The sequence below is a fragment of the Rhinopithecus bieti genome, unplaced genomic scaffold (assembly GCF_001698545.2).
Source record: "Rhinopithecus bieti isolate Rb0 unplaced genomic scaffold, ASM169854v2 scaffold_6945, whole genome shotgun sequence".
In the NCBI taxonomy this organism is placed as follows: domain Eukaryota; kingdom Metazoa; phylum Chordata; class Mammalia; order Primates; family Cercopithecidae; genus Rhinopithecus; species Rhinopithecus bieti.
This window is the reverse complement of record NW_016805531.1, coordinates 4,186,616-4,199,171: the sequence shown is the minus strand read 5'-3', so window position 1 is coordinate 4,199,171 and position 12,556 is coordinate 4,186,616. Positions and strand designations below refer to the sequence as shown.

The 12,556-nt window shown below is 41.0% G+C and overlaps 1 long non-coding RNA gene across 1 annotated transcript in view; it reads left to right on the top strand.

Moving 5' to 3' along the window:
- Positions 1–11,652, top strand: part of LOC108530127 (uncharacterized) — a 36,086-nt gene extending 24,434 nt beyond the window's left edge. The window contains exon 3 of the long non-coding RNA XR_001885765.1: positions 11,608–11,652. This is a non-coding gene — a long non-coding RNA (uncharacterized LOC108530127). The remainder of the gene's footprint in view (positions 1–11,607) is intronic.
- Positions 11,653–12,556: the final 904 nt, after the last annotated feature.

Here is a 12,556-nt window from a genome sequence, read left to right as displayed (position 1 = left end):
CCCGTCTCGGCCTCCCAAAGTGCTGGGATTAGAGGCTTGAGCCACCGCGCCCAGCCGAGGTATTTTTAATGATTTCTGAATCACCTGTAGGTAGTTCTTACTTGCTGTATAGAGTTTGATATGTGCATCTACAGTTAAATCCAGATCATGTCTTATATCAAAATTTATGTTAAGTAAAACCAAGTTATTTAACCTGTCAAAGTTTTCCTCAGCTATAATTTGAGATGCTTTCATTTATTTCATAGTGTTCATTCTCAATCTTCATTATAGGAAGAATACACAGGACTTTCCACAATGTATACACATCAGGGAGTTTTATTGATGTCAGGCACATAGAGGGCTTCAAACATGCGGATGGAAGCTCTGCTTCTTTCCCTCTGTGTTTCCACTTGATTCTCCAGCAGTGAAATTGGCTGAGAGCATGTTCCGATTGGCTCAGTCAATTCAGCTAAAGTCAGCTTAGTATTTCTCCGATGTGTCGAATTTGAGCTGTCCTATGACACAAGGTGCCAGAGATCAGCATTTGTGAGCTATGAGACGTTCTGAGAATAAATCTTTGAGTTCCAGAGTAATGTGCTACACTGTTGGAACACACAGAGATTCCTTATAGTAACTCTCAGAGGTTCGCTGAGATTCTAGGTTACCTTGCTGAGCTCTGCAGAATTTCCCAGAGACTTTTATTTGAATATCAAGATTGGTTATCAAATTCATGCCTTCCTCAAATTCATGACGTTTTAATATTTTCCAATACTTCATTAGTGATACGATACCACCATGAAGCTGCTGGCTGCAAAGAAAACATCAGAGATTTTCCCCCTAGAGATTTTTTTCCCAAAGCCTCTTGTAAGATAAGATATTTTAAGAACAATTATAAAATAAAATCAAGGCTGGGAGTGATGGCTCTCACTTGAATCCCAGCACTTTGGGAGGCCAGTGTGGGAGGATCACTTGAGCCCAGGGGTTTGAGAGCAACCTGGCCAATCATAGTGAGACCCTGTCTCTATTAATAAAAATAAAAATAAAAAAAATCATTAAAATCCTTGAATGCACTGCAGAGTACGAATGCTCAGCCAGCTGTACAGTTATGTCATCTGAGACTTGTGTCACCATTTATATCTCTAAATATAAAACAAATGCTGGCAGGAGATCCAGTAACATTTCAAAAGCATCATGCCTATCTGTCCATTGAGAATGACGAATTACCTTCAGTTCATTATTCCTTTCATTGTTCTTCTGAGAAAGGACAGAAATTACATAGTCAAGTTCCAAAAGCAGTTGTGGTGAAGGATGAATAACAAACTTCCTCAGTCCTTCATAATACAACAGATATCCCCATAATAGGCACTGATTTTGCCAACCACATATTTAATTTTTAATTTTTTAAATTTCATTTTTTTTATTTTGTGAGATAGAGTCTCCATCTGTTGCCCAGGCTAGAGTGCAGTGGCACAATCTTGGTTTACTGCAACCTCCGCCTCCCGAGTTCAAGCATTTCTCCTGTCTCAGCCTCCCCAGTAGCTGGGATTACAAGTGCTTGCCACCACACCCAGCTAATTTTTGTGTTTTCACACCCAGCAGGGTTTCACCATGTTCACCAGGCTGGGCTCGAACTTCTGACCTCAAGTGATCCTCCCACCTTGGCCTCCCAAAGTGTGGGATTACAGGCATAAGCCACCATGCCTGGCCTGCCAACCACATATTCAAGACACGGGAAGAGCAGAATGTGTAGATAGTTTGGGATATTTCAGTTAAAGTCTTGAAACAGCAACCTCCATTTCTGAAGAAAATCTATTGGCCATAATGTACACCTGGCCACAACAGTACTCCACATTTAGCCCCACTTCTGGATTTTTGTAGTGTGAGATCACACAACCAAAATGTCTGCATCACCTTCACAAGGAAGAAGCTCACATATTTCTCTGTCAGGTAAGAGACTCATCAATAAACCTCACCATCCCGAGCTGGTGTTCTTTCTCTGCTATGTCCACCACAGCATCAGTGATCACAGAAAAGAAGTATGAGTCCCTTACTTCCTGGGGCTTTCTTCCCAAAGGCAGCTCTCACAGATCTCTAGCAGCTGTTCCTGATGTTTTCTGACAGAACAGCTGGAAGGACGCTGTTGCCTCAAAGGGCTTTCTCAGGACCTCGTCACCAGAATTGATCTGGTACCTTAGCAATGTTTGAAAGATATCAGGAGTAAAGAGACCTTCCCAGGTTTAATCAGACTCATGTCCATCCAGAGGTAGGTTTTGTTTTCTCAAAAGAATAAACATTTAAATAAAGATTTTGGTATTATTTGTTTTCTTCTCTTCAAGGGTTAAAAGCAAAATATTTTCACCTTGTTCCTCACTCTCTTTTACTGCATTGAGCTTCTGAATCTTGCTGTCCTTCGTTTGTTTTTGTTCCTGTTCAGAAGTTTTATCAGTATATATTTTTTTAATTTTGTTTCAGTGTCCTGATTTCATCTTCACTTAATTCTTTTTGATTGACTACTATACTGGAGTGTTGTTTATTCATCTGAGCGAGATATTAAAAGTTCCTTTAAATAGATGACATTTAAAAGGCATAAATTGGCTTCTGTGCCCACCCTCACCCTTCGACTGTCAGCGTATCCTCCTCATTCTTCTTGGATGCAGGACAAGAGTTTGGGTACAAGCTATAATACAGGTGTGCTGTCTGCTGGGGTGTGCCTGGTCCAGCCTCCTTGGGCTGAGCTGGTATGCAAGCCAGACTCGGCTGGGGCGGGCCAAGTGGGTGGGGTGCCTCCAGCAGCAGGTAGCATGGCCAAGGGAGGTCCAGGCTGGGGAGTGGTGTGTTGCTGGCTGGAGATCCCAGCTGGCGAAAAGACCAAGAAAAACATATTGTGTCAATATCATCTGGAGGTTAGAAAATATTGCACATTCACAGACACATAAAAGTATATCCAGACCCAGATAGAGAGCTTACAGTTTTAATTTAAAAATTTTAGCCAATGCTATATTTCATCCAAGCAGAAATACAAAATCTCTGAAGCAGTTCTCCCCAATTAAGTACAAATTCTTAATAGATTTAATTCAAAAAATACAAAATAGACCAACAGGAAAAAAGGAACAAACTGCTGTTTTTCACCTTCAGAGACAAGATTTCTATAAACCATTTAATTAGTTTATAAAGACCACCAAAATATAAAATAAAAAATAAAAGCATAACTTGTTTTGAAAAAATGCATAAGTATTTTCAATTGAATTATTTGACTCCAACTTTCTTTTCTGAGATTTTTAGCCTTCTTTGTGTGCTCTTAGATTTTTAGTCAGTCCCTGTTCTAGTTATCTACTGCTGCAAAACAAACCAAACCTCTATACCTAGCAACATGAAAACAGCAATTTTATTATCCTTATGGAATTCAGATAGAGCATGGTGCGGATGTTTTGTCTCTGCTCCATGATGTCCAGGGCCTCAGCTGGGATGACTCAAATGCTGAGGGGGGATGACTTGAAAGGCTGGAAATGGAACCATCTGGAGGCTTCTTCACTCACAGATCCAGTGCCTAGGCTGGGATGACACGAAGGCTGGGCTTAGTTGTGGCTGCTGACCACAGAACTTACATATGGCCTCTCTCTATGGCTTGAGATTCCTGCAGAATGGTGGTCAAGCTCCAAGAGGGAGCTTCCCAAGAGGGAAGGTCCCCAGAGATCCAGGCAAAAGCTGCATGGCCTTCTATAGCCTAGTCTTAGAAGTCACAAAGCATCTCTTCTTCCATTTTCTGTTGCAGGGATCAGCAAACTATGGCCCAATGCCAAATCCATCTGCGATGTCTTTTTTCAAAATAAAGTTTTGGCTAGGTGCGATGGCTCATGCCTGTAATCCCAGCACTTTGGGAGGCTGAGGCAGGCAGATCACAAGGTCAGGAGTTCAAGACCAGCCTGGCCAACATGGTGAAACCGTGTCCCTACTAAAAATACAAAAATTAGCTGGGCGTGGTGGCTTGTGCCTGTGATCCCAGCTACTCAGGAGGCTGAGGCAGGAGAATCACTTGAACGTGGGAGGCAGAGGTTGCAGTGAGCCAAGATCCCACCATTCCACTTTAGCCTGGGCAACACAGTGAGACTCCGTCTCAAAAACAAAAAATAACAATAAAATAAAAAAAAGAAGTTTTATGGGAACATAGTCATATTTAATCATTTATGTCCTTTCACACTACAATGGCAGAGTGAGTTAGTTGCAACAGAGATCGTATAGTTTGCAGTCTAAAATGTTTGCTGTCTAGCTCTTTACAGAAATAGTTTGCAGATCCCTGCTCTATTGGTTAAAGCAATCTCAAGCCTGCTCAGTGCCAAGGGACAGGAATAGACCCCACCCTTGGTGGGAGGTGTGTCCAAAAAGGTGCAGTCATTAAAAAAAAAAAAAAAAAGAATCACCACACTTCCTGTTTGACTCATATTTTTATTCTTGTTTGGTTTTTTAATTTTGTAAGCTACTTATAAAGAGCTCCTTCTACTGTGTTGAAATGTATGCCTAAAGTCATTTCGGTAAGAGAAAGTTTTAAAAAATGCGAAGTCAATGATCTTATGTTCAAGTTACAGTCTTTTGAAACTATCCCAATGGTCAGCGTCCTTTAGCGTAAACTATTTGGCGTAATAAATATTGGGTAATAATTCTTCCAAAGAAAGGTTAGAAAGGTTAATTTTTGTTCAGAGTTAAAGGACAAAGAAGACCTTTATTTTAGTTCCTTAAAAAAAAAAATAGTTCCTTAAAAAAAAAAAAAGAAAGAAAAAAAGGGCTGAGCACGGTGGCTCACGCCTGTAATCCCAGCACTTTGGGAGGCCGAGGTGGGCAGATCACAAGGTCAGGAGTTTGAGACCAGCCTGACCAACATGGTGAAACCCCATCTCTACTAAAAATAGAAAATTAGCTGGTCATGGTGGCACGTTCCTGTAATCCCAGCTACTCGGGAGACTGAGGCAGGAGAATCACTTAAACTCAGGAGGTGGAGGTTACAGTGAGCTGAGATCAAGCCACTGCACTTCAGCCTGGGTGACAGAGTGAGACTCCGTCTCAAAACAAAACAAAAAAAAGTAAATGGTAAACACTTGTTGAAACAGTTAAGTCTCTCACTTGGTCAACAAGTTTCAGGTTATAGAAATCATTCCCTATTGATGAATATTTTTATTTAAACATGGTATATTGGTACTATTTTAATTAAATTGTACAGTGAAGGAGTTGAGTAGGCAGTGGTTTTTTAACCCTGGTTACATATTTAAATCATGGGAGCTGAGACCCCTATCCTAGATCATCAAATAGGACCTCTGGAGATGGCGCCACCACAGATTTTAAAACCTCCTCAAATGATTTGAATATTCAGCCAGGGCAGAGGAATATGTGGCTAGTGACTGTAGGCTCTTTCCAGAGGGTAAAATTCTGTGAATGTAAGGGGGGATGTGAAAATGGGAAGTTTTCCCATGTTTGCTGCTTATACTACTAAGAAAATTATTTGGAATGACCGTTTGTATGTTTTAATATGGTAACCAGCATGACTTCAGCATCTCATGGTCATTTGAACTACCTGAGTTAGCCAGAACCTAAGTCAAATGTTTCGATTTTCATGTATCTTTTGACCTACAAATTATTTCTGTCATTCTATACTACACGTTTACCCTGAAATAGACCTTATATGTTGTTTGTTCGTTTGTTAATGAATGTGCTACTATGGCATCCTTTTCGGTATGACATTGGCATGTGTCTGTAAATATGTATTAAGATTGTGTTTCTCCAATAAGTGTGCCCATGCATCACTTACGGAATCTTGTTCAAATTGAAATTCTTATTCATTAGGTCTAAGGTGAGAATCTGGCCTAAGAATCTGCATTGTTTTTTCTCCCTTATCGTTAGCTACAAAGAATCTGCATTTCTAACAAGCTCCTAAATTATGTTTATGCTATCTGTCTACCATCGATGCGCTACAGCTTATGCAGCAAGGCATTAACAGATCCATCCAGACTGATTTCACTCAGAACTGCAAGTTAGCCTCAGTATTAATTGAGGAAAAGAATAGGGTCCCAGGAAAAAGAAGGGGTGCTAGAGTCATTAAAAATTTTTATGTTTTGCATAATGGCACCTCTTTTTTTATTTTTTAAAAGAAATAACCCATTGAGAAAACTATAGAATTTTGTCACCGGTTCTTTCCATAGGTTTCATCAATTATTTTCTTCGGCCGTGTGACACCTGTCGTCTACAGTATAGGCTCATGCACTGGATATTTCTAAAGGCAGATTTAGTGGCTGAGAGCCCATTTCATTAGAGACACATCTCATTAGTATGGTACAGTGGGACAATGCACTGGGCTGGATATCAGAAGGCCTGAGTTCTTGTCTTTATTGCTTTTTGAGTGTGTGACCTTGGGCAGGTCACTTAACCTCATTGAGCCTAGGTCTTGTCCTTAAAGCTAGGCCAATAATCCCTGTCTACCATATAGGGTATTAAGAAGAACAAATGAGAGAGCTGTGAAAGTACTTTGTAAATTACAAAGTGACTTAGACGTGTAAGTTATTATCATTATTGTCCATGTGGTACTGACTGTAGGCCTACATGTAAAAACACATTGGCTTTTGATGCTGTTAACCCTCAACTTTCTTTATCAGTAGAAGGAGCATTAGCAAGAATTAGATGATGAATAAGCCACACGGAGTCTTTCTCTGTCTGGGTTCAAAGAATGAAAGAATCAAAGAACGAAAAGATGGAGTCTTAAGAGTCAGAGAAAGGCAGGGCTTGGTGGCTCATGCCTGTAATCCCAGCACTTTGAAGGAGGCTGAGGCGGGCAGATCATCTGAGGTCAGGAGTTCGAGACCAGCCTGGCCAACACGGCGAAACCCTGTCCCTACTAAAAATGCAAAAAAATGAAAAAAATGGTGGTATGAACCTATAGTCCCAGCTACTCAGGAGGCTGAGGCATAAGAATCGCTTAAACCCAGGAAGTGGAGGTTTCAGTGAACCGAGATTGCACCACTGCACTCCAGCCTGGGTGACAGAGCAAGACTGTCTCAAAAAAAAAAAAAAGAATCCTAGGGAGAAATGGTCAATTCAAATTTCCTTATTCATGTGTATTATATACTTGACCTTTGTTTCCTTTCCAATTCCTTGTCTGGCATTGGAAAACACCAATGATGTTGATGGGAAGGTCTATGCAACTGCCTGTGAATAAAAGCCAATTTTGAATTAAAAAAATAGAAGAAAAAACCAGGTTTCTCTGATCCTGTCACATAACTCAGTGTAGAGAGTAGTTTCCTTCACTCTCTAGAATGCTTGCTGTAGACTGGTAATTCACTATCATGGTTATTAAGCAAACGAAGAGGCTTGGCTTTCATTACAATAGAGGAAGAAAAATATTAGTTTAGAAAGAAACATATTTGGTCAGGAGCAGTTACTTATGCCTGTAATTCTAGTACTTTGGGAGTCTGCGGTGGGAGGATCACTTAAGCCCAGGAGTTGGAAACCAGTCCGGGTAACATGATGAAACCCTGTCTCTACAAAATACACAAACACTTAGCTGGGCACGGCGGTGCACGCCTGTAGTTCCAGCTACTCAGGAGGCTAACGCGGGAGGATTGCTTGAGCCCGAGAGGTTAAGGCTGCAGTCAACTGTGATCACGCCACTGTACTTCAGCCTGGGTGACAGAGTGAGACACTGTCTCAAAAAAACAAAAGGAAAGAAAAAAGCTGATTTAGCTTTTGTGGTTGGCTAAAAAGTCTACATGGTGAGATAGCTAGTGAGTCCATAAATCACCTCAGGGTGGTAGTCTGCAAATGGGAAATTGAGTTAACTTTCTTGTGGGTATGGCAAATACCTTTTTTTTTTTTTCTGAGACGGGGTCTCCCTCTGTTGCCCAGGTTGGAGTGCAGTGGTGTGATCTCGGCTCACTGCAAGCTCCACCTCCCGGATCCACGCCATTCTCCTGCCTCAGCCTCCCGAGTAGCTGGGACTACAGGTGCCCGCCACCACGCCCGGCTAATGTTTTGTATTTTTAGTAGAAACGGGATTTCACCGTGTTAGCCAGGATAGTCTCGATCTCCTGACCACATGATCTGCCCGCCTCAGCCTCCCAAAGTGCTGGGATTACAGGCGTGAGCCACTGTGCCCGGCTGCTAATTTTTTATTAGTTAACCTCAGATATTTTCATAAACACGTTTCAGAGTCCCCCAAACTCTGTTTTGGATGGATATAAAAAGTTTTTTGATAATTTTCTTGTAAGAAATTTCCACAATGACAGAAATTCATCTTTACTATTCAGTTCACCTGCAGCCAGTGATCCACTACCTGATTTTACAAATTGAGGTTTTCACACTAAAATAACTTGCTTCTTCTATCTCCGGGGCTGTTTCATGAGCAGAGCAGTCAGTGTTCTTCAATTTGTGGCTGCCCACATCCTGGGCATAATAATCTTTCTTGTTAGCAGACAGAGATGCCTCTACTGACCTGTGCATACGTTGCAGACAGATAACTCTCTGAAATCTACCGTTGGTGGCTGGTGACTTTGCTATCTTTGCAGGAAGTGTGATGGGTGCTATGTGTAGTTTGTGATAAGAACTACTTGTTAAGCTTTGAGTGAAAGCCAGAGCCTCAGACACCATTCCACTGAGAAAACTTTAGACTTCTAATATAACATATCAGGCATGTGATACGGTTATTTACCTGTCTTTTCCAGAGTATTGAATCTGGAACATGTATGTAGGAATTTCTTTACTAGTTTTAGTTTTAATAAGCACTTTTTTTTTTTTTAGAGGTAGGGTTTTACTTTGTTGCCCAGGTTGGAGTGCAGCAGTGTAATCATGGCTCACTGCAGCCTCAAATTCCTGGGCTCAAGTGATCCTCCCACCTCAGCCTCCTAAGTAGCTAGGACTGCAGACATGTGTCACCACATCTGGCTTTTTTTTTTTTTTTTTTTTCTTTTTTTTTTTTTTTTTTTTTTTTTTTGTAGAGACTTGATATGTTACCTAGGCTGGTCTCTAACTCCTGGCCTCGAGCAATCTTTCAGCTTCGGCTTCCCCAGGTATTGGGATTACAGGTGTGAGTCATTGTGCCCAGCCTTAATAAGCACTTTGACTCTTTGGGGAAAACTAAAGTAAAAGCATGAGAACCCCAGGAGAATTTCCTATTGAATTTCTAAAACATAAGTACCCTAATTATGGTGATATTTTCATCTAATCTAATTTATCCCTGGGAACGTTGCCTGAGTATGACCGGCTATTCTTAAGGAAGCTTAACTTTCTAGTATGGTGTATTCCAGAAGCCACCATCATAAGGATGTTAGAGAACCCCTTCAGTATCCTTGGCCTCTCATTCAGTCCTAATTTTAGAGGGAGGCTGGGGAGTGCTAGTCTGTCTGCAAGCTTGAAGGTTGCTCAGGGATCTCTGAAACCTTCAGAGTAGACCCAGAGGACTGGTCTTTGGCTAAGAGGTTCTCTTTGGTCTTGTGTTAGCTATTAAAGAGAATTCCAGGGGAACAGTATATCTGGTACTCTAGGTTACCCAAGCGTTTTTTCCTTTAAAGAATTCCAGAGCATTCAGTTTGGCTCAGAATGTTTGGAGCTTAACTGAAGCAAAAGCAGACCTTTCCTGGGGTAGCCGTGGGCTAGAATAGTTTTACCCCATCTCCACCTCTGTCATTCTACAGTTTCCTGAAGATTCATCGAGGTTCAATGTGAGTTACACAAGGACTTATGCGCACTCCAAGGATGCCGAAAGATGCACAGCCGGCTGTAGCAGTGCTTATCTTTAATTCTACTAGATAAATTTTACTCATGCCATGGCTCACGCCTGTAATCCCAGCACTTTGGGAGGCCAAGGTGGGCCGATTACCTGAGGTCAGGAGTTCGAGACCAGTCTGGCTAACATGGCGAAACCCTGTCTCTACTAAAAATACAAAAAATTAGCCAGGCATGGTGGCACGTGCCTGTAATCCCAGCTACTGGGGAGGCTGAGACAGGAGAATTGCTTGAACCTGGGAGGCAGAGGTTGCAGTGAGCCCAGATCGCGCCTCGAAAAAAATTTTTTTTTTTTGCTCTACCCAAATGAACAGAATAAACAAGCATCACTATGCACCGTTTGTGGGGGGGTCAACATTCCTATTGCCTAAAATAAAAGTGCATTATTGCTGGATATGCTGACACTAGGTGGGATATGACAGGGCTCAGATATGCTGGTAGGGGATACTTCAAGAAAACATTGAAATAATATCTTTTAAAGTTTATAAAATAAAGTTTGTCCATTTTTTTTCTGTTCTTATATTTATTGAGCTCAATCCCAGTTTATTTTCAGAAGTCATCTCAGACATAGTAGTGGGTGCCAGAGCATTCCTATCAACCAGGAATTCTACGTATATATGGGTGTATTGATCTCCTCCCTTACCCACTGTACCTTAGAACCAACCAAGAATTTCAGCATAATAAACCAATCCTTAGCACACTGTCCTTGCAGATTGACTTCAGCCTTTAAACTGGCTGTATTTTGAGCCCTTACCTTGTCAAAACAGATCTACCTAGAAGTGGAAGAGTCCAAATTCAGGATAAAAAGTCGGCCAATGGTAAAGGAATATAGTAGCTTCCAAATCCCACTTCACATTTGCAACCCATTATAATAAAATGGTTCTTTGTTGACACAGCCCCTCTGACATTTTGACATATTCATCTTTGGGTAGAGTCCTCTGTTTCTGTTATTCCTAGAATAATCTTCATTTTTGTCAGATAACGGGCCCTGAATTCTACTACTTTTTCCCAGTTTTCCCTGTGTAGGGTATTGCAGGGTTTTCTAGCTGAGTTGTCTGTAAGCCCGTTGACTCTTAACAATTGTTGATAAATGTGCAATAAAAATAATTTCTAACACTAACAGTAGCAAGGCACAGAATCTCTTGGAAGCTGTAACCAATGCAGCATCAACCCTGTCCTCCAGCAGCTGAGATGCTGGGCACTGAATTTCTCTGAATAAGCTTGTCATCCATCAGCATCTGTGTCATTATAAGAATAAACATCTCTCTGGAGTAGAAGAATGGGCAGGAAATGAATAACAGTACTCTTCTATAAGTAGTCTACCCACAGAAGCATGTAAAAGTGCATCTATACCAGCCTGTGTTAAGAGTAAAATATGAAGGAGAACGGCTTAATCTCCTCCGATGTGGCATAGAAACCACACAGGATTGTTTCGATGTGAAGACAGATCTCAGGGTTTCCTTCTGCCCTGATATTTCTGAAGCCTGTGTTGTTAAAATTAGCTTTCTTAGTCTCTTTTTCACTGTTGCTATTGTCTCATTAAAGTAGCTTGTTTGTAAGAGTCTTGCAGAGTCCACAAAAAGCCTAAAACTGCTTTAGCACAAATATAGAAGTCATAGTAAAATCTAGAAAACTACCTGGTGTTTTCTGATTTCTTAAGCTGTAATTATTAGTAACAAAGGATTTATGGGATTCCAGAAGATGGAATCTCACAAATGCCAAACCAACTGTTTGATTTCACAGACAAGATTAATGGCAGCTGGGAAGTTAAATTTTAATGATAGTGAGTAGTTTTAGCCTTCCATATTTCAGCAAAGCTTCTATAAAAAGGCTTACTAATTTGAATTTTAATTCTTTTCCTTGTTTCAGCCCCTGCTGACGGTGATAATGAGCGCTAAAATTTTCACAAGTAAGTAGAGGGCAAAGAGAAAGAAAAAAAGGAAATTGCCACAGCACTGATTGCCAGCCCTTTAGAACTGATGATATATTCCTTTCCTAGTCAATCCATTCTGTCCCAGAGTATTGGGGATTCTATTGGCTCCAAAAGCATCACATGATAATTTTCAAATGTATAGTGTAAGAAAAGGTCAGTTTCCCTAGACTGCCAATAAAGGACAGAATTGCTATTATTTTCTCTGATCATTTCCCATCCCTTAATCTGTGTTTTCCTTAAGTATTTTGCATACAATTAAGATGACAGAGAGGCTTTTGGTGAGAAGAACAAAATTTCTCACTTATATTTTCTCTTTTTCAGGTAAGAACAGAAGTCATCACAACCTTTGTTCTCTGTAGATCCGCCAACCTGTACTCCATCCGGATCATGTTAGAAGACCTCGGTGAACCCAGGACCAAACTCCCTACTTCTCTTTTCTCCTTTTAAACCTCTGTAGGAATACAGACAGTTTGAGAAATGAGAATATTTAGTTATGGAAAAAGTGAAGACCTTAGTGGGAAGTTTGTTTCTATAGAACGAAAAGCATGAATACTAAATTCATAAAAATTAGTAGGATATCAGAGCCGGACGCGGTAGCTCATGCCTGTAATCTCAGCATTTTGGGAGGCTGAGATGGGTGGATCACCTGAGGTCGGCAGCTCGAGCCCAGCCTGACCAATATGAAGAAACCCCACCTCTACCAAAAATACAAAATTAGCTGGGCGTGGTGGCGCATGCCTGCAATCCCAGCTACTAGGGAGGCAGAGGCAGGAGAATGGCTTGAATCCAAGAGGCGGAGGTTGTGGTGAGTCGAGACTGCGTCCGTGCACTCCACCATGGGCAATAAGAACAAAACTCCGTCTCAAAAAAAAAAAAAAAAAAAAA